This window comes from Pongo abelii, chromosome 21 (assembly GCF_028885655.2).
Source record: "Pongo abelii isolate AG06213 chromosome 21, NHGRI_mPonAbe1-v2.0_pri, whole genome shotgun sequence".
NCBI classification, from domain to species: domain Eukaryota; kingdom Metazoa; phylum Chordata; class Mammalia; order Primates; family Hominidae; genus Pongo; species Pongo abelii.
In genome coordinates, this window is record NC_072006.2 from 6,006,918 (window position 1) to 6,033,950 (window position 27,033).

The following is a 27,033-nucleotide window of genomic DNA, read 5'->3' on the forward strand; positions in this document are numbered from 1 at the left end:
TACCCCAACTGAGCCTACTAAAATGGTTGACTGTGAGGAAAAGAGAAACATATTTGTAGTGTAGTATATGGATATACTTCTGGATATATACAGAAATACATTCTTGTTAAATGTTAAATGCAGTTCCTGCCATAGCTTTCTTTTCCATGGATAGGAAGGGAGTTATGGAAAGAGCTGCATTTAACATTTAACAAGGAACTGCATTTTTTTTAAAAAGTCATTGGTATATACTCTGACCACTAGAGACACATTTGCAATCATGATCAACAGACCATTCATCAATTCTGATTTTAGGCCAATAAATGAGGTAGTCTTCTTTAGGGTTAAGTGATGGTCTTCAGGTTACAAAATCTCTCCTTCTCATAGTTATTTTCTCAAAAGGCTCAACAAAGTCACTTGGCCCTAACAAATACACATACTTGTGCCCTATTATCAGAAATTCTAAATGAGTAGTACTGAGCATGATGGTTAATTCTATGTGGCAACTTGCCTGGCCAAGGGGTGTCTGGATGAAACACTATTTCTAAGTGTGTCTGTGAGGGTATTTCTAGATGAGATTAGCATTTTTAAACAGTGGACTCAGTAAAGTGGATTGTTCTCTCCAATGTGCTTGGGAATCATCAAGTCCTTTAAGGGCCTGAAACAAACCAAGGTGGAGAAAGGAAGAATTCACCCAGTTTGTCTTTCCTCACTGATGAGCTGTGATGTCTCATGTCATCTTGTCTTCTCTGGCTTTCCAGCTGGGATTCACACCATCTGCTCCCCTGGTTCTCTGATCCAATCTGTATTCATCACCAGCTTTCCTGGGTTTCTAGCTTACAGACAACAAATTGTGAGACTTCTCAGCCTCCATAATCACATGAGCCACCTTCTCTTAATAAATATATATATTTATGGGCCGGGCTCAGTGGCTCACACCTTTAATCCCAGCACTTCAGGAGGCCGAGGTGGGCGGACCACCTGAGGTTGGGAGTTAGAGACCAGCTTGACCAACATGGAGAAACCCCATCTCTACTAAAAATACAAAATTAGCCAGGACTGGTGGCTTATGCATGTAATCCCAGCTATTTGGGGGGCTGAGGCAGGAGAATCACTTGAACCCGGGAGGTGGAGATTGCAATGAGCCAAGATCGTGCCATTGCACTCCAGCCTGGGCAACAAGAGCAAAACTCTGTCTCAAAAAAAAAAAAAAATACATATATATATATATATATATATATACACACACACACACACATACACACACACACACACACACACACACACACAAAACGCATCTGTATTTTTATAAAACTTTCTCCTTAGGAATTTTGATATCTTTCAAAAGTCAAGAACTCTTGACCCAAACATGCTGTCATCACAAAGACACAAGTTAATTTGTAAGAGAAAAGTCACATTTTGTCAGTCCCATTTTCTATTTCCACACTTTTTCACACCCTTTCAATTGGCTAGGTGCTTCCATCCCTGAGAGTTATTATCTCCTTTTGCTAATTCTTCCCATTTCCCTCTTGACCTAAGGTTTAGTTAATTTGTATCTGCTTACTTGCTTTTCTAGAGGATTAGGCAAAGTTATTTACAACAAGAAATAGAGCGGAAATATAGTTCTCTTGTCATAGAGAACAAAATAAAAGACTCATGGCCTTTCTAGTTGCATATAACACTGATCACTTTATACCTTTCAAAGCACTTCCATGTTCTGCACTTTATCCCTTGTATTCACAAACAGATATGATAGCATAGTGGCCTGGTAAGATAGTTCAGCTCTTCATCTAGAGAGCTAGGTTGCAGCCCTGGCTTTGCCAATGACCAGCTAGGTGACTTGGAACAAGTACAGTGGTTCATGACTTGCCCTGCCCATGAATAGCCACTAACAGATACACAGCCAGTCCTGCTCTAAGTCTTGTTTTGGAAACATAAATTTGTGTCAGTGCTATTGATATACTATGGAAGAATTTAACATAACATGAATTGTGTGTTTGCATATTATGGTAGTTCATTTTCACACTGCTGATAAAGACATACTCGAGATTGGACAATTACAAAATAAAAAGGTTTAATTGGACTCACAGTTCCACGTGGCTGGGGAGGTCTCACAATCATGGTGGAAGGCAAGGAGGAACAAGTCACGTCTTACATGGATGGCAGCAGGCAAAAAAAGAGCTGTGAAGACAACTCCTATTTTCAAAACCATCAAGTTTCATGAGATGCATTCACCACCACAAGAACAGCACAGAAAAAGACCAGCCCCAATGATTCAATCATCTCCCACTGGGTCCCTCCTACAACACATGGGAAGCTGGGGAACTACAAGATGAGATTTGGGTGGGGACACAGAGCCAAGTCATATCATTCTGCCCCTGGCTCCTCCCAAATCTCATGTTTTCACATTTCAAAACCAATCATGCTTTCCCAACAGTCCCCCAAAGTCTTAACTCATTACAGCATTAACTCAAAAGTCCACAGTCTAAAGTTTCAACTGAGATAAGGAAATTCCCTTCCACCTATGAGCCTGTAAAATCGAAAGCAAGTTAGTTACTTCCTAGATATGATGGGGATACAGCCATTGGGTAAATACAGCCATTCCAAATGGGAGAAATTGGCCAAAACAAAGGGCCATAGGCCCTATGCAAGTCCAAAATCCAGCAGTCAAATCTTAGAGCTCCAAATGATCTCCTTTGACTCCATGTCTCACATCTAGGTCATGCTAATGCAATAATGCAAAAGGTGGGTTCCCGTGGTCTTGTGCAGCTCTGCCCCTGTGGCATTGCAGGGTACACCCTCCCTCCCAGATGCTTTCACAGGCTGGCATTGAGTGTCGATGGCTTTTCCAGGTGAACGGTGCAAGCTGTCGATGGATCTACCATTCTGGGGTCTGGGTTTGGAGGATGGTAGCCCTCTTCTCACAGCTCCACTAGGTGGTGCCCAGTAGGGACTCTGTGTGGTGGCTCTGATCCCACATTTCCCTTCCTCATTGCCTTACCAGAAGTTCCCCATGAGGGCTCTGCATTTGCAGCAAACTTCTGCCTGGGCATCCAGGAGTTTCTATGCATCCTCCAAAATCTAGGCAGAGGTAACCAAACCTCAGTTGTTGACTTTTGTGCACCCGAAGGCTCAACACCATGTGGAACCTACCAAGACCTGGGGCTTGCACCTTCTGAAGCAATAACCCAAGCTGTACTTTGGCCCCCTTTATTCATGACTAGAGTGGCTAGGATTCAGGGCACCAAGTCTCTAGTCTGCACACAGTGGAGGGACCATGGGCCTGACCCAATGTTTAAGACGTTTATTCCTCCTAAACCTCCTGACCTGTAAAGGGAGGGGCTGTCGCAAAGGTCTCTGACATATGCTGGAGACATTTTCCCTATTGTCTTGGTGATTAACATTCAGCTCCTCATTACTTTTGCAAATTTCTGCAGCCGGCTTGAATTTCTCCTCAGAAAATGGAATTTTCTCTTCTATCTCATTGTCAGGCTGCAAATTTTCCAAACTTTTATGCTCTGTTTTCCTTTAAAACTGAATGCCTTTAACAGCACCCAAGTCACCTCTTGAATGCATTGCTGCTTCGAAATTTCTTCCACCAGGTACTGTAAATCATCTCTCTCAAGTTCAAAGTTCCACAAATCTCTAGGGCAGGGGCAAAATGCAACCAGTATCTGCTAAAACATAACAAGAGTCCAGTTCCCAACAAGTTCCTCATTTCCATCTGAGGCCACCTCAGCCTGGACTTTATTGTCCATATTACTATCAGCATTTTGGGCAAAGCCATTCAAGAAGTTTCTAGGCAGTTCCAAACTTCTCACATTTTCCTGTCTTCTTCTGAGCACCCCAAACTGTTCTAACCCCTGCCTGTTACCAAGTTCCAGAGTCGTTTCCACATTTTCAGGTATCTACAGTAGTGCCCCATTCTACTGGTAACAATTTACTATATTAGTCCATTTTCACGCCGCTGATAAAGGCATACCCAAGGCTGAGCAATTTACAAAAGAAAGAGGTTTAATTGGACTCACAGTTCCATGTGGCTGAGGAGGACTCACAATCATGGCAGAAGGCAAGGAGGAACAAGTCATGTCTTACTTGGATGGCAGCAGGCAAAAAAAGAGCTTGTGTGGGGAAACTCCCATTTTCGAAACCATGAGATCTCATGAGACCCATTCACCACCGTGAGAACAGCACAGAAGAATACCCTCCCCCATGATTCAATCATCTCCCACTTGGCCACTCCCACAACACATGGGAATCATGGTAGCTACCCGATGAGATTTGGATGGGGACACAAAGGCAAACCGTATCACATATGCAAGATTTCATCCTTGAAAACACTATATGCATACAGAAAACTGCACTCAGTTGAAATGAACTATGTAACTGTCCACAAAATGCACACAAGCAGACACCTCAAATATCTACTGGCTACTTCAGCTCACTAGGAGCCACAACCATACATATCCAGTGTTACAACTTTCTGATTTCAAGTAAGCCTCTCTCCACCCTTCACAGTCACTCACAAGAGCAACCTTTCTAACATGCCCATCCACAGGCAAGCTTCAGGTCTTTTTTAAAGCAGGACACCATAATTATTGTAATATTTCAGTGACATAAGTCTGTATTTCTAGACCTTTGGGACCCATTTGACATCTCACCCTGCAAAGGCTTCCAAAATAGCCTAATTCTGGGAGTGCTTTTCTGAGCTCCCTCGGAAGCATGGGAGAACTCTGCCCACCTTCCTGTATTTTTGTCTCCTGCATCTTTCAGTTATTCACTCTTTAGGAATGCGCCAAGATGAAATCCATGTCGAATTCAATATAAGCCTTCAGTCTCGCCCATTTTTGAAACAGAAGCAATCTCTGAAGAACGGTCTGGCACAATTTTCAAATTGTTTAGATGTGATTCTTTGTAAAATGAAGGAAGAAGGAAACATGAACTCTAAAATTTTCCAATTTGGGGTCACAACTGGTCCCACTCTAGTCACTTGGGATTTAGTATTCATATTCAAAATGCTGAGACTTAAAGTTTTTTTTTTTTTTGAACATTTCATTAGCACTGGAGTCACACCCCAATGTACTCTATAAGGTAACAAAAGAAAATAAAAGCAAAAATCTTTATCCCGTGTTATTGTTTAGTGAGTCAGTCACACACAACAAAGGCAGTAAATCTCCAAAGCTAAAAGGAGCTTAATGGTTGAAACATCCTCAGGGGATATGAGAAGCAGCAAAAGAATAATTGCAAAGAATAACACATGATGCCTGCATTTACTAATGTTTAGTTTCTGAAGATCGCTATAGTATAATATTTGAAAGTGAATTACTGTATTAAGCCTCACTAGAAGCTCCAAGGTGGAGTATTTTCAGTTTTAATACAGACTTACACCATGACCAAAGCTTCCTTTAATCTTTGTTCCCTATCCCTGTCTTTCCGTAAAATGGTCCATCTAAATTTTCCTACCTTCCTAAAGTGGAATGAGGATTATCTATTAAATAGCTGCAAAGCCCTTGGGAAATGTGAATTGTGGCGCTATGGCTGCATGACAGTAGGTGGAGCCGCGAAGACATGAGGAATTGGCTGATTCACTGGGGAGAGAGGACAAGTGTCAGTGAGTATAGGAAACCTTCATTCTTTGATCCCAAGGAATCACAGAGTGCCCCACGGTCCGTTCATGGGCACTGCACAAAGAAACAGAAAGAAACCTGAACATCCTCTTCATGCTCACAATGGAAACAAACCTCACCTCCTCCCTCACTCTCTTCATGTTCCCCAAGTTATAAAGTTATAAGTAAAATAATAGCAAACACTATCTTTTCTTCCATTTCTATACAGGCATTTATACCTTTTTTTAGCTTTTTATTTTGAAAAAAAATGTAGCAAAAAGTTGCAAAAAATATTACAATAAACTTTACGATACCTGTCACCCATATTCCTCAGTCATTGACATTCTGCTGTTTCCTCTCTCTCTCTAAATATATCTACATCTCTATATCTGTATGCATGTATCTACATATAAATATATTTATGCATTTATACTTGAAATTATTAATACTGATGAAACTTTTGAGATTGTTTCAGACATCATAACTCAATTTCTAATTGCTTCACTGTGTATCTTCCAAGAATATGAAAATTTTCTTACATAACCACAAAACAAAATTAAATTGGAGAAATTTAATATTGATGGAATACAATAGTGTCCCCTTACTCTCAAGAGATGCATTCCAAGACGACCAGTGAGTGCCTGAAAACACAGTACTGAACCCCATATAGACTGTCTCCAACTTACTATGGTTCAACTTAAGATGATTTTTGCCTTTAGGATGGTATGAAACCATTCTGTTTTTCACTTTCAGTACAGTATTGCATAAAGTAATGGGATATTCTAGACTTATTATAAAATGGGCTTCATGTTAGATGATTTTGCTCAACTGTAGGCTAATGTAAGTGTTCTGGGCATGTTCAAGGTGGGCTAGGCTAAGTATGATGTTTGTCAGGTTAGGTGTATTAAATGGATTTTCGATATACAATGTATTCAACTTACAATGGGCTTATAAGGATGTAATCCCATTCTAAGTGGAGAAACATCTATACACACTGTTTTTTTTCTAGGCACATCTATAATAAAGTTTAATTTATAAACTAGGTGCAGGAAGAGATTAACTGTTATAAAATAGAATGATTATGACAATATACTATAACAAAAGGGTATGAATGTAGTCTCTCTCTCTCTCTCTCAAAATATCTTATTGTACTGTACTCTAGGTAATGGAAACCATGAAAAGAGAAATCGTGGATAAGCAGGTGCTACCATACAGTTTCTGACTTACAATGGTCTGACTTATAGTTTTTCAACTTTAAGATTAGTTTATCAGGATATAGTCCCACCAAAAGTCAGGGAGCATCTGGATTATGATGGTTCAATTTATGTATTTTTATGATGGGTTTATAGGGGTATTAAATATATTTTTGACTTGTGATGTTTTTGACTTACAATGTTTTTATCAGGATGCAATTTTAATGTAAGTCAGAGTATCTGCTATTATCTAATATACAATAAAATCCAAGTCAAATTCTGTCCGTTTTCAAAATAATGTCTTTTGTAGCTATTATTTTCAGTCTAGGATACAATTCAATTTTATGTATTGCATTTAGTTTTTAATGTTGTTTAGTATTCTTTAATGCAAACAGTTCCTCAGCTATCTTTGTTGTGTATGTCATTAATATTTGAAAAATATACAAAGATTAATCTATACAAGCATATTCCTGTGTGTTTCTTAACAATTAGATGCAGGTTATATTATTTTGATAGGAATACTACAGAAGCTTGAGACAATAACTATTTCTTTAGTTCATAACATGGGTTGGCAATTTGGACTAGGCTCAGCCAGGTGCCTCTGTCCTGTCTGGTCTCACTCATGTTTCTGCCACCATTTGCCCAGGAGGCTGAGATTCACTGATTTAGGATGGTCACAGCTGAGATGGCTTGTATCTTCTCCAAATGATTACTCATCCTCCATAGGCTGGTCTGAGTTTGCTCACAGGGCAGCTGGCCAGGGTTTCAAGATAATAAGTGGGAACATGAAAGAGCCTTGAGACCCGGGCTTGGAAGCAGCACCACCTCATTTCCATCACAATGTACTTGTCGTAGCAAATTATAAGACCAAGCTACATTGAAGGGGTGGGAAATTCAACTCCACGTTTTGATGGTAAGAGCTGCAAAGTCATATTTCAAAGCATGTGAATTTAGGGCATGGAGGAGAATTATGGCTATTTATGCAATCACAGATTATCACCATCCACAGTTTATAGTAGTTTTTAGCAGTGTTCATTATCAAAAGGAAGTCATAGCATATGGCTCGCCATTCCCATCAGCAGCCTCTTTGAATTTGCTGTCTGAAAATACCAGGTGTAAAACCCTACTGTTTGAGAAGGGTTCAGTGTAGACTAACTCTACTTAAGGGCCAAAAACAGCTTAGTATATTGTTACCAACTTGACTGTGATTTCCTCCATCCATATAGATTATTTGTAACTTTGAGTTTAACACATTGTGTCCATTTTATAGACGCAATCTATTGAGAAAGAGTTGGATCTCTCTCTCTCTTTTTTTTTTAGAGGTTTTCCTCACTCTGTTGCCCAGGCTCGAGTGAAGTGGCACGATCTCAGCTCACTGCAAGCTCTGCCTCCTGGGTTCACACCATTCTCCTGCCTCAGCCTCCCAAGTAGCTGGGACTACAGGCACCCGCCACACGCCCAGCTAATTTTTTGTATTTAGTAGAGATGGGGTTTCACCGTGTTAGCCAGGATGGTCTCGATCTCCTGACCTCATGATCTGCCCTCTTCGGTCTCTCAAAGTGCTGGGATTACAGGCGTGAGCCACCTCGCCTGGCCGGATCTATTATTTTAAGTAATCAAGTGTTATATGTCACATTGTGTCTTGTCATATTACACAAAAGGGCTTTGTTGAGTCAAGGCAAAAAGAAAGAATGATGGTTTTTCAGACTTTATAAAACATTGTGACAGACATCAGAAAATAACAGACCCAAGACTCCCAGAAGAAGACTGGGGAAAGCCAGCACTGTAGTTTCACAAAAGTGCAGCATGAAAAAACCAAGACACACTCTTCTGGAGTTCCACAGGGTCATGCCAGATGCATGATTGAATAGAGACTGTGGAAAGCGTACATTCTGGAGGGAAGAGCATTCCAACCTCAGAGCAGAAAGTAAGACCCCAAGCTGTTAGGCCACAGAGCAAACTGAGGGGGTGTAGCCAAATGGGGACATCTTTGGACAGTCATGACCTGAAGGTGATGGGCTAAAAAGAAAAATGTCAACAGGACATTTTTCAAATGTCAAATGGAGTTTTGATATGGTAGCTATCATCAAAAAGTTGCACAAAACAAAGTGGGAATACTTCTTCTCCAGGATTAAAGAAGTTAAGTTTTGTGTGGAAGCACCCAAAATTGGCATAGTGCAATAACACATTAACTGTGACTGTTTCTCTCCCCAAACAAAAATGGACAGAAGTGATATATCAGATGTATGTAGAGAGAGAGTTTAAATAAAATTTTGTTAACTTTAGTACTATTTTTGCATGCTTTAGTGAACATACCTCAAGCATCTGCACACTTTTATTTCACAATGTCATGTGGCTTTAATTTCTTAGCAGGATCTTGAATAATCTTTAGGCTTGAGAACCCAGGAAGTAATTTATAATGATATGGCATTTAGATCATGTTCATGCATTTAAGTGCCTTATTTTTATTGGTAAAATCTGTCAATGAAAGAGTAATAGTTGTTGCATATTTAGACTTTTCAAGAGATTTCCATCTTTTTTACTTGATACATCTTATACTTTATATAATTTTAAATATTCACAAATCTACAACAATCAAGATCTTATTAGTAACAATTAAAACACGACATGGTAAAGGGAGGTCCCTAAGTAATTTGGGGCCCCAGTTTTCTAAATTAAAGCATCTTATGTTTCAAATTTTAAAGAATAAAATTTCCATCCAGGAAAGTAATACTGCCACCGTGGCCAAAGATATTTTTCTTATCTCCATAAAACAATTAATTCAGCTGAAATAAGAGAAAATGATCTTTAGAAAACACCCATTTTATTGTGTTACTGAACTAATTATTAACTGTTCAGGAATTCTCAGTAATTTTCACAAGACTCTGACCATTGACCCTCAAGTTCTGCCAAAATTTTTTATACAGGAAAAATAGTGGTAGTAACCTAGTCATTAATCTTATCTCTCTGGATACTTACTTATCTCTCTCTATTTCACTTATTTATTATGGTAAATATCAACTCATTTTTCAGATGAGAAAGCAGTTGAGGGATCACTGAAAGTTAAAAATCGTCAATGATACAGGGAAAAAATGGGATAGAACATCTTGATTTCTGTCTCAGCGGATTAAAAAAAAATGCTCCTTTTAAGAAGTGATCTTTCCATATAAGACTTGTGCTTCAGCTACAACAGGAAGCCTCATTTGGGCACTGAATTGTACTCTACAAAGTCCTGGGCTGGCCCATTAGCACACATTACTTTTGACATTCAACTAATGCAGTGTCAATTTAACTAAACAAGTAAACTTGTTCTGTCGGACATAAAAAACAGAAGCAAATGGAACCGTAAAATACACTTGATGTGACAGTCCTTCCTCATCTACCGTTAGGGTACTTTATTTAGTGGAATAACTGGAGTTGACTGGGTTATCACGCAATTATTTTCTTATTTATTCCTCTTGAGCCCAGCTTAACTGTGGAAGAAGTTCTTCCATTTAACAAATGAGTCTCCATACTCGTCTACATATTACTGTAGACACTGGAATTACAATAATGAATTGGGCTAAATCTCTCCTCAAGAAGTTTAATTCTAAAGGAAAGAAATGTAGGCACCAAATTTTATTATCATGTGATAGATGAATTAACAGAAGCAGACACAGGGTGTTTTAAGAGACCAGAAGAAAGCAGTTTATCTTAGGCTAGGAGGTCAGGAAGGGCTTCAGTTCATTCTTAAAGGTATGTGGGATTGATTCAGGAAGAACAAAGAGAAAAATTCAGACCAGGTAACATGAGAATGTCATGGCATGAGAGTTGGGAGGGGGTAATTATAAGTGGGTTTTTTTAAAGCAGACCATAAGTTCAGGTCAAGAAGTGGTGGGAGATGGAGGCAGAGAGATGATTTTACCTTGTTCCTTGGTACCACTGAAGATGTAGTAATTTTATTTAGAGTCTTTTCAGTTACTCTAACCTGCCTGGGTTTCTCCTAATTCTTTTACATTCTTTTCTAATTCCTTTACCAAGGGTTTGTTATAAGCTCTCCAGTGGTGCAGGGGTCTTAGTACAGGAGCTTTCTGGATCTTTTCTCCTTTTCCACAATGTCCTTTTCTTGCCAGAGGAATTTGGTTTTTTGAGCCTAGCCCAGCCCAGGAGCCTGGCTTTATTCAGGGAAAGCCTTCCTAATGCTATTACCTAAATGTGGCCAAATTGTTCCTATATAACTAACTGCTCCTGCAGTAATTGGCATAATTGTTCTCTGCACCCAGCCAGGTGAAACTCCAGCTTTTAACAATAAATTTGTGAAAAAAAAAAGTTAAGGTATGTACACAGATATTTACATCACACCTCCCACCTTTGCCCCACTTCTTTTTCTGCTCTGTTGGTAGCCTCAGAAATTTCAGTGCAAAGACAGTCATTGAAATGTGATTAATTATTGCGAAAAATTAGAAATGAGAGAATGGTTGAATATATTATAGTAAGTTCATATTTGTAAACTCGTGTTTAAAAACTTTTAAATGAAGTTTTCTAATATTATACAAAGATATGAAAACTTCCTACGATGTATGTTTAATTGAATGAATTGAATTGAATACGTCTTTTAATTTTTAATTTTTTAAAATATTGCAACACTTGAGAAAGTTATAGGGAATAATCTAATGAACACTCAGAGAAGCTGAAGGATGTGGTCCGTGTTGAGTCTGTGACTTGGCCAAGAATTTTGGAAGCATCGCCTTAGAATCCAGGACTCCTTATTTCAAACCTAAGTTTGCCTTCTACACTGTGTTTCCTCCCTTTCCATGATAAACATTTTATCAGACTATCTCTTTTCCTTACTTCTCTTAGAGCAGCTAGAGGTAGAAGAGGAAATTGCTTCAAACTCACCCTCTGGTCATAAATTATATCTCCCATATTTTATGGCAGGACAATTGTTTCAAGTTTTCTTCTATTCTTAAGCCAAAGTTGCAATATGTTTCAGAGATTTACCAGAATTTAGATTTTAATATAGAAAAAGTTAATATATAAGTAAATCAACACAAATAATATTTTAGATTTTTGTAAAATGTCACTAGGTCTATAATACAGTGACATCAGTCAAAATAAAACAAAAGTCAGTTTAAGAATGTTCTTCATTGTCCCCACCTTCAAAAAGCACGGGTGTGCTAATGTAATTAATTGAAATTATAGGTTTAATAACTGCAGTGAGTTTTTTGCCATTCAACATTGAAGCCAGTAACAATTTAATTTGGCTTTACATTGAAGATCAACACATTCTTGGACCATTTTCCTAAGAATAGTTTCTTTGGGCTATAAATTTTGGAACCTAACAAGTGATTTTTTTTTTTTTTTTTTTTTTTTTGTGGGCATTTTATTTTTATTTTTATTTATTTATTTATTTATTTTTTCTTTTTCTTTTATTATTATTATTATTATTATACTTTAGGTTTTACGGTACATGTGCGCAATGTGCAGCCTAACAAGTGATTTTTAGTCCTGGAAATGCACTGGTGAATGAAAGAGACCTGTCACAGAAGGTAGCTGGAGTTGGGATCTTGATTTTCTTTGAACGGAGGTGGATAGAAGCATTCAGGCTCAGTGTTCTTTATTTAAAGAAATTGCTTCTGCTGGCAGTGTCCAATCTTGGCACCATTTCAGGTCACTCTTAGCTAGGGGCCAGTTCATTCCATCCTCAGTACTTCCCCTGTTCTAAAATTGTTGCCTCAAATGACCCTGGTCCTCAGCACTCACTGACTCTCTGAAGTTGAGGACTGGAAGAAGTGACAATCACCCAACCAAAGCGTCTCAATGTATTTCTAGTTGAGCCTTTAATAAACATGCATGACATCCCACTTTTCTATCTTAAAACTCTGCCAGGGTACCCTACCCTTGTCAGAAAAGTAAGTTCTTCTGACCACTAACATTCAGAAATTTTTTTCTATCTACGTTTCTTTTTTTCCTACCTCATCTCGGAAATTCTGATATGCATATCTCCCTCCCAAATGGTATGCTATTATTATTAATTGAGAGTCATTGATTTAATCTAATCATCCAACTTTACAAGTAAAAAGTTTGTAATTTCCACAAGATTAAAGAACCCATGAAAGGTACAGAGTGAAACCTGAGTTTTCTTATTCCCAAACTGGACCTCTAGAATAGAGCCGTGTTGAGAATTCAGGCCTCATTGCTTCCTGTTTAGTTTCTCCATGCCATTGCTTCCTGTTCAGTTTCTCCATGCTGTCCTTTAATATTGCCTCCAACTTTTATATCCTAAGCACCCCAGAACTGCCATCCCACCACCAAGACCTTACAATAGTGACCGCAGAAGCCAATCAAGTTTCTGTAATGAGTTTCCAGACTAGGACACAGTAACAGAGTGTGCAACTCACCAGTGGTTAGATCCTGTCATGGTAAGTATCCATTTACTGAATACCTTTCATGTTTTAGGCCAGTGCCTAGAAATACAGATAGAAATAAAATACATAGTTCCTGGAAATATAGACAGATATAAAAGCTAGCAGTTAAAAGTATTATTTGCAAAAGATTTCCCAACCTTTGCCAATTTTTTTTCATATGATGACACAGAAAGTAAAGCCATTGTTTTCTTCTTCTGTGTTCCTAATTTCTATAACGCGGATGAAAGCAGCAATGTGTAATAGGTTAAGCAGTAAATTAGTTGTTCTAGCTAATTCTCAGCTTTGGCATGTCTCCTCATTCATAAAATGAGAGAGTTGAGGCAATTAATCACAAAGATCCTTATCAACTGTAACATTCTATGATGTTCTTTAATCCAAATTCTTATTGACTTGATGGAAATGCTTGTCATTTTCCCATAATATGCCCCTGTTAACCAATGAGTCATTATAAAATGACTCACGAAACTAGATATTTGTTTGTATTGATGGTCACTTTATAACACCCACACTTAGTAAATTTCTCACTATAATGCAAAAGACATGTAGCATATGTATGAAATAAGTGATACTAGCTATTTCCAGGGGTGGCTGCCCTATCCTGACACTTTTAAAGCCCATGTTTCCATTATTTAGCCAAAGATTACCAGGGAAATTTCTCATGGTCAAGCCTATTCTACAGATAAAGAAAGTGGTAGATTTCTGTCCAAAGTCCTAAGAGCCCAGCTCACACATCTCCCTGCCTAATAACATAGCTTCCCATTGCCTCCAAACAAGTCAGCTAACTATCACTAACCAAGATGGCACATCTAGTGATGACTACAGTCTGTATAATAAACCAGACTTCCTTTTCAAAATAAGCATTTCATCTCATATAAATAACCTTACTAGGACTGAATGAAGGGAAATAAACTTGGCATCCATTTAAAATGGAAAATACGGTCACCAACTGTGATAGGCAACCTCTATGATAGCCATCAATGATCCTTCGCACCTCCTGGCATCCATGCCCATGTGTAATCCCCTCTCCTTGAGTGTAGGCCGGACTTCTTTACTCACTTCTAATGAAGGGAATACAGTACAAGTGATGAATTGTACTTCAGAGATTAGGTTACAAAAAGAATGTGACTTCTGCCACATCAAGGCCTGCGTTCTCCCTATCTCTGAGTCTCTGTCTGTGTCTCTCTCTGTCTCTCTGTATCTCTGTCTCTCTCTCTCTCTCTGTCTCTGTGTGTGTGTGTGTGTGTGTGTGTGTGTATATGTGTGTGTCTGTGTGTATGTCAGAGGGAGGGTCTTGGAATACCTGTTCTGGGAGAAGCAAACTGTCATTTTGTGAGTGGCTTATTGAGAGGCCAATGTGTCAAGCAGCTGATAACTCCAGCAACAGCTAACAAGGCCTCCCAGCCTGCCAACAGCCATGTGAGTGATCTTGGAAGCAGATCGTCCCCCAGTCGAGCCTTCTGATGACTGCATCCCCAGAGGGGACCTTGACTGCAGCATCTTAAGGACTCCAAGCCAGAGGCACCCTGCTAAGCTGCACCTGGATTCCTGATCCTGTGAGATAATAAACTTTGTTCTTAGCTGCTAATCTGAGGGTAATTTGTTATGCAGCAATACATAACTAAATTCCAACAAAGTAATTTTGACACGCCAAGTGTACTCAGTCTTCTAATCTAAGGGAAACTCGTAGTTCATGCTCTCATATTTGCTGTCATTTTTTCAGCAATGACAGAGCTTTATGAATGGATCACAGCTGTCCCAATGTAATTCTCCAAGAGGAAACCCTGGCACCATCTGCCAGCAGGGAATCAGCCAGGCCATTGTTAACGACAATAACAGAAATTCTATCTAAAGTATTTTCACTTCCTTACACTCATGTTGAAGCAGAGCTTCTGAACTTTCCTTTTGGCAAACATGTCTCCTACTGCATCTTTAGTCAAACAATTGCATTTTCTAGCCCTTTGCCCGGGGACATTCCTTGCTATGCCAGCTGCCCAGTGCTCTTCCAAAGTCAGTGCCCTCTCAGGGGAAATGCCACACGTTTTCATTTCAGGTTCTTGTGGATACTCATTTGAATGCATACCTGTATTTTAAACTTTTCTTGGGGTGAAATAAATTTAGACTTTTACATTTGTCTTGTAAAAGGAGGATAGTCTAAGATATTCGCCTTATTCCTTTAGTTTGTTCCTGGCTTCTGAAGTGGCATCCACGTGCATAAAAATACAACTTATTTCATCATTTGTCAGCATTTCCAAAACAGAGAAATACCATTTTCCTTGTAAAAGTTATATTTAAATATGATAAAATTATTTTTCAGGAAAGCAACACCACAAGGACTCAAAAGAGACAAGCCTATATGCTCAGAGCATGGTCACCGAATTAGAGCTTTGGAAGAATTAGAAAAAAACTGAAATTTTATCAGGAGGAGAAGTGTGCTTTTAATGATCTAAATAGTCTACTAGACATAAAAGTATATATTGCAGTATCTAATAAGCCATTACACTCACCAATAAGCATTGATGGTCATCTGTTCTGGTTGGGTAGACAGGTACTAAGTGGTAAAAGTGTTTAAGAAGAAGTTCATGTGTGAAAATAAGAACACTGAAGGCTCGGACTCAGACGAGTGGAAGAAACGACCTACCTGCACTGAAGATGTAAATTTAATGATGGAAGGAAGGATGATTATTTTGCTTATTCATCTAATTTTACCTAACCTGGACTGATGTTAACTCAATTTTTTTTATATTCTGTATTTCATGTTATTTAAATAAAAATACCATGTTTTCCATTGTCTGCAATCTATTGGTCTGGCCAAAAGTAGAGAGCACATTAAAAATATAGCAGGATTAAACTCTATGAGAGCAGAATAATGTCATTGCTACTTGAGTGGTAATCTAATCATAATGGCAGGAATGGTTCCCAAGAATCCAAACAAGACATTACAGGAAAAAATCAAGGCCCACCTCCATAGGCACTGACTTGTTAATGCAGCTTTCCCAGATGAGGATATGTCTGCATGTTGTGATAGAGTCTTAAGAGAGAGTCAGGAACTTCTACAAATAAAATTGTATTTGATGAACCTACCATTTCTAAAATTAGAACAAATGTATTTAAATCCTCCAGTCGCTCTCCAGAATTATGATGATGGGCTATAAGAGATCGGTAAATTTTTCTTACCCATTTTGCCTTCTTTGTCAATTTGAGGAGTGTTGGTAGGAAGGTATGTATGGTTAAAGAGAGACCCACATGGCCATGCAAGCCAGGGTGGCCTTGAGTGAATTTAGTGGGAAAAGAAGTTGTAAGGTCATAGGTAGATCATAATTCCATTTTTCTTATTATCAATGCTACTTCTTGGACATTACAAGTTTCTTGAGTCAGGAAGATTTTATATTCCTCCCTCAAATACACTTTGATTCTAAATAATTAGCTTAAATCAAGTCAGCCTGATAGAGAGAGTACTGAATTCTGAATCTGGAGAATGGAGGTTTCTGTCTCAGCTCTGTTCCTTATGGTAGGCTACACTGTGTTTCTACACATCAACATGCAATGTGAAAGGTAAGAATCTTTAATATTTATTTATGTATCTCAACAGGTTGATGTGAAGTTAATATTGCAAGTGGAAAGCCAGAAGCTATTGATTATATGATTATATTCTTGTTATTACTTCTGCTAAGATATTTGAAACTGATCATTTTCCGTAATGCAAAGTAATGACACAATATCACCATAAATGTTTAGGTGAGAACTAAATGAGTAACAACAGAACTAGGGTGTGTTGATGCCTCTAGTTCTTACTTTTTTTCAGAGACTCTTAATTTATTTCAAATTGTACACCAGTCTGATTTATATCCAGACAAGCCCATTTCAGTTTGGGGGCTCAGGAAAGCTCTTTGCAACACCCCATTGTCACATGTCACTTCTACTTTTTCTCAATGCCTAATAAAAATCCCAGTAATGGCTTTCATTCCACAGTATGCACTAGATTTAAAAAACTATTGTCCTCCCCACCCCTGCCAGGTAAGATAATGCAATGTCTTCAGTCCACTAGAAGTTAGGAGTGACTCATTGCTGCTGCTTGGCTGAGAGCTTTGGTGGTAGGTGGGGAAAGAACAAGACACCAGGGATCTGGAGAATCACCCATGTATTAGTCTCTCCTCACACTGCTATAAAGAACTGCCAGAGAGTGGGTAATTTACACAGAAAAGATGTGTAATTGACTCACAGTTCCACATGTCTGGGGAGGCCTCAGGAAACTTAGAATCATGGCAGAAGGGAAAGCAGGCACATCTTACATGGTGGCAGGAGAGACAGCATGTGAAGGAGGAACTGCCAAACACTTATAAAACAATCAGGTCTCATGAGAACCACTTGCTATTATGAGAACAGCATGGGGGAAATTGCCTTCATGATCCAGTCACCTCCCACCAGGTCCTTCCCTTGACACCTGGGGATTACAATTCAAGATGAGACTTGGGTGGGGACACAGAGCCAAACCATATCAACCCACATGTGAAGAGTGAGGATTCAGTAGGGTTAATAAAAAAGTTGTGGTTATTTTACCTATGAATGTCTCCCTTCAGTAAAATTAGAATTTGACAGCAGATCTTCTCTTAGAACGGTTAATAGCTTTTTATTTTAAGGTCTAAGAGAGAAAAAAAGAAAAATTCCAATATCTTTTTATTTTAAGGTCTAAGAGAGAAAAAAAGACAAATTCCAAATATATCATGCTATGGGTTTTTGGATAAAGCAAGTTTGATTCAAAAGGCTAAGTACTAGGAGTCCATTTATGTAGAATTCCAGCAAATACTGAATGACCATAAAAGCAAATATTAACTTCAGAGAACTAAAATAATTAGAATGGTTTATATATATATATGCATACATATGCTATATTATATACATATGCTACATATATACACATTTGCTCCATATATACACAGATATACTACATATATATAGGATATATGCCACATGTATATGTATTAATTTTCATACCAACCTTTTGAGATACATAGACAATTATTTAAGATTATTAAAGTTTTTTTTTTTTTTTTGAGACGGAGTCTCAATCTGCTGCCCAGGCTGTAGTGCAGTGGCGTGATCTCGGCTCACTGCAAGCTCCACCTCCCAGGTTCACGCCATTCTCCTGCCTCAGCTTCCCGAGTAGCTGGGACTACAGGTGCCTGCCACCATGCCCGGCTAATTTTTTGTATTTTTAGTAGAGACGGAGTTTCACCATGTTAGCCAGGATGGTCTCCATCTCGTGACCTCGTGATACACTTGCCTCAGCCTCCCAAAGGACAAATATTTAAGATTTTTACCTTTCACGTTGCATGTTGGTGTTTATATATATGTAGCATATGTGTATATATGTGGCATATGTATATTTATACATCTATATATACATATATATAAATATATATTTAAATTGGATCAGCAGTTAAGAGTCCAGATTCCAGGAGATCAGATGTTCAGTCTGCCCTTGTAAGCACAGTCCAATTGGATGCTAGTGTGTAAGATAAACCATCTTCTTTACCCTGCATAGGGCCCCAGAAGTTTATTGTAGTGGAAAGGACACTGGGGACATGAGATAAATCCTCTCACTAATAGAGGCAAACATTTATAAGTAAGATTGCAACTAATCTTCTCTCGCTCCAGCCTTGCATGATGGAAAACTTTGAGTGAAGATATGAACAAAAACAATGGATTGCGTTAATCCTTTTCTACCTGGGAAAAGGCATCCACACCTGTCAATTTGGGGTGGTTGCCCAGGAGGGAACGGTGGGAATACAGCCATGGGATAATTAGAGCTGAGTTGCCAGGCGGGCCAGATAATTCCTTCTTTAACAGCTTGAAGCCCGGGAGTCACATTTCCTACTTACAAAAAGCTTTCCAGGACGTAACCAAATCTGCGGTTTCCCAGGAGGTCTTGGCTTGTCTCACCAACAGCCCATGTCCTTGGAAGACACAAGCTTTTGTTGTTTTGGGGGAAATTTGGGTTGTGAGTGTGCTCAACACACCCCTGGCAGCGCCTGGATGAGAGAAAGAGGCTCATCTTTCAAGTCCTCTGCCACTCCCTTTGAAACAGGGCTGTTTTTAAAGGGCCTCGAGACTTACTTCCTGGCTGCGACTTCAAAGCACAGATGAATGCTTGATTTGGAGCTCCGGGGCCTCCATGTCTATTATTATTATTGTAAAATAAGAACAAGTCAGCCACGTGTTTATAAACGTCCCATGACAGCAAACTCACTGGCTAGAGGATGCAACATTAGGCTGTGTCTGCACCGGAGGTAGGGAGGCTTTGCCAAGGCGGGCAAGCCCAAGTAAGATTGGTTAAATGCCATGGAAAAAAAATGCTCCTGGAGCACAAGGGGCAGGAGCATTTCCTCATTTTTGGTGGGCACTGTGTTCGTTTATTAGGAAATGGTCACTGACAGCAATACTGTTTGCCATGTTCACATATTCTGAGAATGCAGAACAAACTTGTGACTCAGAGGGCTGAGAGAAAGCTGTAAGGAGTTGGGGAAGGGAGTTCAATGTTACTGTTATGATTGAACTAAGAGCTCATGGCCTTTATCAGCCCACCAGGCTATCAGACGGCAGGGTAATGTGTCTGTAAGTCTTTGCCTAAGAATGAGTTCAGTGCATTTCCTGAAAGTAAGTGAAAATTGCATTCATTGGTTTATTTTCTGTTTTCTTGGCAGGTGAGATAGAACAGGTATAAACTCATATTAGTATAAACTATTGAGCAAAGAAATAAAAAAGAAAAGAAAGAAACAGCAATCAAAAGCAACAGAACACAAAGTAAAGAAAAAGATAAATACAGAAAAAAGTGAACAAAGGGGTGTCTTGGTTCAGGTTCCTTAGAAGCAGAGCTTAAAACAAGAACTCAGGTGTGCATGATATATTGAGGGAGGACTCTTAGAAGAAGAGAAGAGAGAAACAGGAAAAGGCAGGGGTGTAGACTGAGATGGAATCTAGCCTTAGCCTGATGCGGTGGTAAGCTCTGGAGTATGAACTGAACAACAGAGTTGGTGTTAATTTGAGGCAAGAGGACTGTCCTTTCATACTTCAGTGTTAGTTGAGCTTCCTGGATGCGGGTTAAGGGAGAATAGCCTTCAGGATGATGGCTCTTGCTGAAGGCAGTTCTCTGAGGAGGCAGCGGCTGTGAGCCGTTAGCAGCCCACTTACAGCAGCAGGCAGATGGGTCTGCAAGCCAGCAAAGAGTATCTACAAGACACCAACACTATCCACTCCAGGGGCCTACTGGAGTGACAGCCAGAAATCATCCTCCTTGCCAAGAACAACTCTGCACCTCTCACTCCTTCATTATCTATGTGTGGGATAGATTAATGTGGCCTAAAGCAATGGGCTGTGAAACATTGGTCCCTTGGAAGGTTGAATTTTAACGTCCTGAGGAGCTTTTAAAAAAAAAAATGCCCAAGCTATGCTCTCAGGTATTGTGATTCAGGACAGTTGGAATGAGATTTGGGAATTACATTTAAAAATCCCCATCCCCTATATCCTAGTAAATTCTACTTTTAAATCTGTGTCACCAGAGAAGATCTTCCACATGTGAACAAGAAGACAGGCCCAAGGATGCTTGTTGAAGCATTATTTGCCATGATGAAATAAGATAACATTCTGAAGGTTCACCAGTGGGGAAACAGGAAATGAATTCTGATGTGTCATTCCCTAGATCACTGTGTACCAGATAAGTGAACTCACTGATACATATAGAAAACCTGAAGTTGAATGAAAAAAGCAAGATGCAGTGCAATGAAAATAATATGGTATATGTAGATAACATTTTTAAATATAGGCACAAAATATTGTTATGCTTTCATCTCATACACGCATACATAAATGTGTTATATATAATACATATTTATTTTGTCAAAATATTTTTTAAAGTTTAAAAGAAAATACAGCAGACTCATCAAGGAGGTGAGAACGAAAATAGAATTTGGGATGAGGTCAAAGCGTTTTCGACTATATCTATAATATTGCATTTTTTTTTTTTAAAAAAAAAAAAAGGCCTTAAAAAGAGAATATAACAAAACGCTAAGAATTATCATCTGAAATGCTACTCATGTCACCTGAAATGTGATCTCATCCGAGATGACTAAACATTCTCTCTAAAATAGAGACAATTTCTCCATCATCCTCTCTCCTAAACTTGCTTTATTTTTCTTTATGGCATATATATGTGTGTATAAGATTGGTGCTATCTATCTGCTATCTATATTTTTCCATCGTTCCCACTGGAGTGTCAGCTCCTAGAGGGCTAGAGTTTTGTTTATTTCACTTCTGTTCAGAATTGAGCCTGTCACATAGCCGCCTTTCAGTAAATATTTGCTGAACCATTTGTGTAGCCGAATAAGTGATCAATTCTGGTGGAGAACACAAATATATTTTACATTATTCTCAGGGCATTTCTGTATTTATTTATTTATTTATTTATTTATTTTTTTGAGATGGAGTCTTACTCTGTTACCTAGGCTGGAATGCAGTGGCGAGATCTTGGCTCACTGCAAGCTCCGCCTCCCGGGTTCAAGCGATTCTTCTGCCTCAGCCTCCGGAGTAGCTGGGACTACAGGCGTCCACCACCACGCCCAGGTAATTTTTTGTACTTTTAGTAGAGACAGGGTTTCACCGTGTTAGCCGGGATGGTCTCGATCTCCTGACCTCGTGATGCGCCCTCCTGGGCCTCCCAAAGTGCTGGGATTACAGGGGTGAGCCACCGCGCCCAGCCGCATTTCTGTATTTTTTAAAGTTCTCTTTCACAGCCACTCTGACTTCCTTGAAAAGTTCATTGGGTAAATTGCCTGGTTTGCAATGATCAGCACGTTTTAGGAACTGTGGGTCTATGGCAGATGGACTCCTGCAGACAGCAGCTTTGACCTTAGGTTTAGCCTCAAGCTAACCACATTAAGCCAATTGATTAGCAGAGTTTGAATTTCCCTGTTTACACTACCATATAGAAGTAGCCAGGTACGTAGCCTGACTTTTTTCTAAAACATAAATGTCAGAGTCAAATAAAATAAAAGTCAATGATGTCTTTAGCCAGCAACAAATGTGGTTAAATTGTTCTTTGTATACTCGAAAACGAAAGGAAAAAATAAACTAAACAGGAGAGGAGAGAAAAAAAAGTGAAAAAAAAATGTTGGTTTTCAACCCTTGAAGCTCTAAATCCTTCCCATCAATATGGATCACATGTTTTTTTTTAAACTTTTTCTGACCAATTTTTAAATTGCTTTTACTTTTTAAAAAACACACAAATCCCAATCAGGGCTTATAGTAAAAATGAGATGAGTTGATACAATTTCAGCCAAAAACAAAGAAACTGCTTGAAATCTCTTCAACTGCATCACAGACGGATGTGTGGTTCCTATTATTATTATTAATTATTTAATATTGAAAAGTTTAAGAAATACAATCTGTGTCTTGAGGGCCCTCAAGTAATTAAACATGCAAGGTAAGGTACTACTAGGAAGTACGCATGTGAGGAACCAATGGGCCAGGGTGTTTTAGCCCTGACCTTGTACACATCCAGTCTGGCTTCATAGACACATGTTGAAGAATGGCAAGGAAATAGCTGGAATAGCAAAGGGTTCAGCAAGAGGTCAAATGAGACAAGGGAAATAAAGAGCAAGATGAAGACTGTGAGGAGGAATCCCCTACTTTCATAGATATTTCTAGAACCATTGTTGGCCCCAGTGACACAGTTTACCAATCTTCAGTTATAGCAATGCTATTCCCTATGCATATGTACCTTAATCTTACTGATCATTTGTTTCAGGCATTTTTTACTTGATTAGTTTCCAATGCATTGTTTAGATTTCTTTAGATTCGGAGAGAAGGCCCAAAACATAAAACAATTTATAACTAAAAGTCTGAAGCTATAAGTCACCTAACATTTGTGCATACTATTTTCAAAGATGTGGAATTGTGTTACATGCTTAAAACAGCATCCTTCTAAGCGTATTACAATGATCTGCTTTACTCAAAGTCTACTGATCTCTCAAAGACTCCTTGATCTCTCAATATGTTTTATTTTATATAATTCAAAGAGAAAACAAAGGAGGATCCCTTGGTTATGTATCTTCTGGAAATATTGGGTTACAGCTAATCATCTTTCTGTATTGTCTGACTTCTCCAAATCTTTAATATTCCACAGTGGGCTGTGAATGCACAAGTGTGAAACATAGTACGCAATATTTCCCTAATCTATTTACACAGAGAATTATTTGTTATTGGAGCTTTCCTCCCCACACCAGACTTTAGAAAATACAGACCTAGAATTTAACCAGTAGATCAAATGAAACTTCAGTTTTATGTTTAAAACAAAGTTGAAAAACACGCTTCTCTAATCACATGAGTGCTTTTCTCTTTGGATTGAGACTCCCCTGCCCAAATTTATATATAGCTTAGTGTATAACAGGGGAGGGGAGGGATTTCAACTACTCCTTGGAGCTGTCAAATACTGAATCCCACTGATTAGCAAGGAGTTTCTCTCAATGTCTGAACAGCTTCTTCCCCTGGAGTAATATGTCGCTGAGTCATAGGGAAACATTGCTTGGTAATAATTGATGTACAGCTAAATCTTCTAAGCACTTTTTAACTACACAAATGCTTCTTTCCCCCACAAACAATGAACAAGACAAGAGGCTTCCTTTTAACTTTAAATTAACTAGCATTTCAAAGAGTTCCAGAACATCTTTCAAACTCACTTCTCTGAGGACCTCTAAATAGGACCAGTGACTCCCTGAAGGCACCTTCTACCCCAGAGCTCTGTTTCCTTTAGATACTGAAGTACAATAAAGTTGCTTTAAATTCATAGAGGAAATAAACAGGCTGCTGTTCTCAAAGAATGTGAAGCCCTTACCTGTGCCTTGAAGATAGGAACGTTTATGAGTCCCAGGGGACAGGGACAGCCCCCGGATGTGAGTAGTTTCCAGAGAAACAAGTTGATCTGAAGTTTTTCCTGGAGAGTTGGAAAATCTGCCACATGTCATCCAGCGCTTATTTCTTTGGTGGGTTTTACACCTGGGTGTCATTCAGCAGTTTTATGAGAGCAAGACAATGGATGGAGAAGCCATAAAAAAAATTCTTCTAGTTCTTTAAGGTATGAGTCATCTTTACCATTGAAACCTTTGGTCACAGACTGAATAGAAGAGGCAAAAAGCACTGCTTTTTTTTTTTTTTTTTTTGGCAAGGGTGGAGAGACCTCCACCCTTCCATTCAGGAGAGAAAGATTATTTAGGGATCTATTGACTTTTCATATGTGGTTTGATTGCATTTTCCCTCACTTGAGTTTCTGGATGTGCTCATAGATTGAACCTCAGTTATGTGGGAACTTTCAGTGTCAATTTCTAAGAGTAAGAGGCATGGCAGCATTAATTTGACCTTCTGCATGATAAGGGATCCATTTTAGAAACAGTAATAATAGCTCACACTTGTTGAACACTTATTTGATGTCAGGACCTGATCTAAATGTTTCATATATCTTTACTTAATGTGCATAGCAGCTACAATGCAGTAGTTGTGCTAGCTTGTGCAAAAGTGGCTGCAATTCTGCACCCTTCCCTGTATCTGCATCCCTTTGCAATGTAATTGCAACTCCTTGCATCAAGAGATGAAGTCAATATCCTCACCTTCTAAATCTGGGCTATCTCCCTGGTGGCTCTGTGCTTAGAGGCGCTGGCTGACCTTGGGCGGCCCCAGATGGATGGCTCCTCTGGCTTCCTCCACAAGGTCCCTTACCCTTCAGCTAATTAGCCCAGGCTGATAGCCAGCTAACTCACTTGGCTGATGGGCAGGGTCTAAGAGAAGAAAGACAAGGGCAAGGCCTTTTTGAGGTCTAGGTTCAGAAATGCCACAACAATACTTCTCCTACATGCTGTCAGACAAAGAAAGTCATAGTGGCCAACCGAGATTTGAGGGGTACACAATAATCTACCTATTGATGGGAGTTGCCACAAAGTCACACTACAAAGGGCCTGAATATAGGAAGAGCCATTTTCCCCCATAGGTTTCAAATGACCGTGAGAATCCACATTGCCATCATCTAGAACAGTAAAAAGTGAACTAATGATTAATACATTCAAACATCAGCTCTTCATTAAGTTGCTTCAGAAGTGAATACTGCACAATCTTGTAAATGATTAATCATGGTCTTTTCACATAAGTCACCCAATAGTTTGACATTATCTTTCAATTTTCCCCTTTATATCATTAGTTCCTTTACTTTTAAGGCAGACTTGGACAAAATTCATTGTTTATTATGTAATAAGTATAGTGAGTATACCACTCCAAAGAGGACTGGACAAAGCAAGAAGACAAAAACCTGATGCAGTGCTTTTCAACAAGAAGGTACATATTAGAATTACCTGGGGAATGTTCTCAAACTTCTTTCCCTACCTCCATTCTGAGGCATATGTTTATTTCCAGGGCAAGGAAGATGAAGACAAGCACTTGTGTTCAAATAAGCCCTTGGATAATTCTAATATGCGTTTCCTTCACTTCTCCTCCTCAGTTAAGAATGTCTGCCTAACAATTTGATGGAGTTGTTCGAATACCTTTGATAAGGTGAAATTATTGTGGCAGTATAATTAGAACAATGTGTTTTCATACAAGCTCTTCTATGTTATAGCTGAGAAACCTTTAGAAAGTCACTGGTCTTCTGGGAGCCTCAGTTTCTCCATCTCTAAAATGGGGATCATAATAACTTGCCCATCTCAGAGGCTCAAATGAGATAATTAGGAGAAAAAAAGTGCTTTGCAAACTGTAAAACTCTAAAAAACTGAAAGGAATAGAAACGTTTAGTAACTTCCCTTAATTATGCCAAAGCTCTGCAAGTTAGTCTAGAGTATTCTGTATGAAATACTCTAAAAGTGAATCCTGCCATTTCCTGACAGGCGTCAGTCATTTATCTTTCCCATGACCTCTCTGAATGAGACTTTCCAAATCTAGTTAATTCCTATCTTTTAATACACACCACTGTAGTGTTGGAATCCTGCCGGAGACTTGGAACCGGGCTCAGAGATGAAGTTAAGAGGTCATCTTGCTGTTACCGTGCACTTACCACAAAAATTTGGCTTTGTGGTTATTCAACAAAAAGGTGTAATAATTACTTGTGGTGACTGTATAGAGGCATGTTTGAAAAACAGAATTTTAGAGGAAGGAAAGTCAATAACTTACATGTGTGCTGTGAGGAGGGAAATAGAACTAGAAATAGTCTGGAGATGGTTGCTTTTCATAGAGGAGTGGGATCAGACAGATGGGGCAAGTTGAAGAGTAAGCTCCCTGAAGGTTAACAGCTTCTCGGTTTTGTGGACACACACACACACACACACACACACACACACACACATCTGAAATTTGATCCAGATTATAATATATATGAAAAGCAAGTTGTGAGACAGTGTATATCCTTAGATTTCACAAGCCGTAGGTAGAAGAGGCCACCACTGTGTTGGAACCTAATATTCTTTCTCAGCAGTGGGAGCAGGACCACCACGTGTACCATTCTATGGGAGCCATCTACACCACAGGCTGAGTGTCAGCCTTGGGTGGGAGAGACACTTATGTGTACATCATTTACACAAAACGATGGATAATTGCCACATTTCAAGTTACCTATTCCATTTGAAGTTGTGAAAGGTAAATGTTTTCACTTCTAAGAAAACTTTGCCCTTTTCTCTCATTTCAGAGGGAACAACACAGAGACTCAGAAAGGATAATCCACTGTCTTTGGTCCCACAGCAGTTGAACCCAGGTAGATAATCAGATCTGAATTGTTCTGTTTTTTTTTTTTTTGTCAACATGTTTCAGAAAGTTATGGTAGCC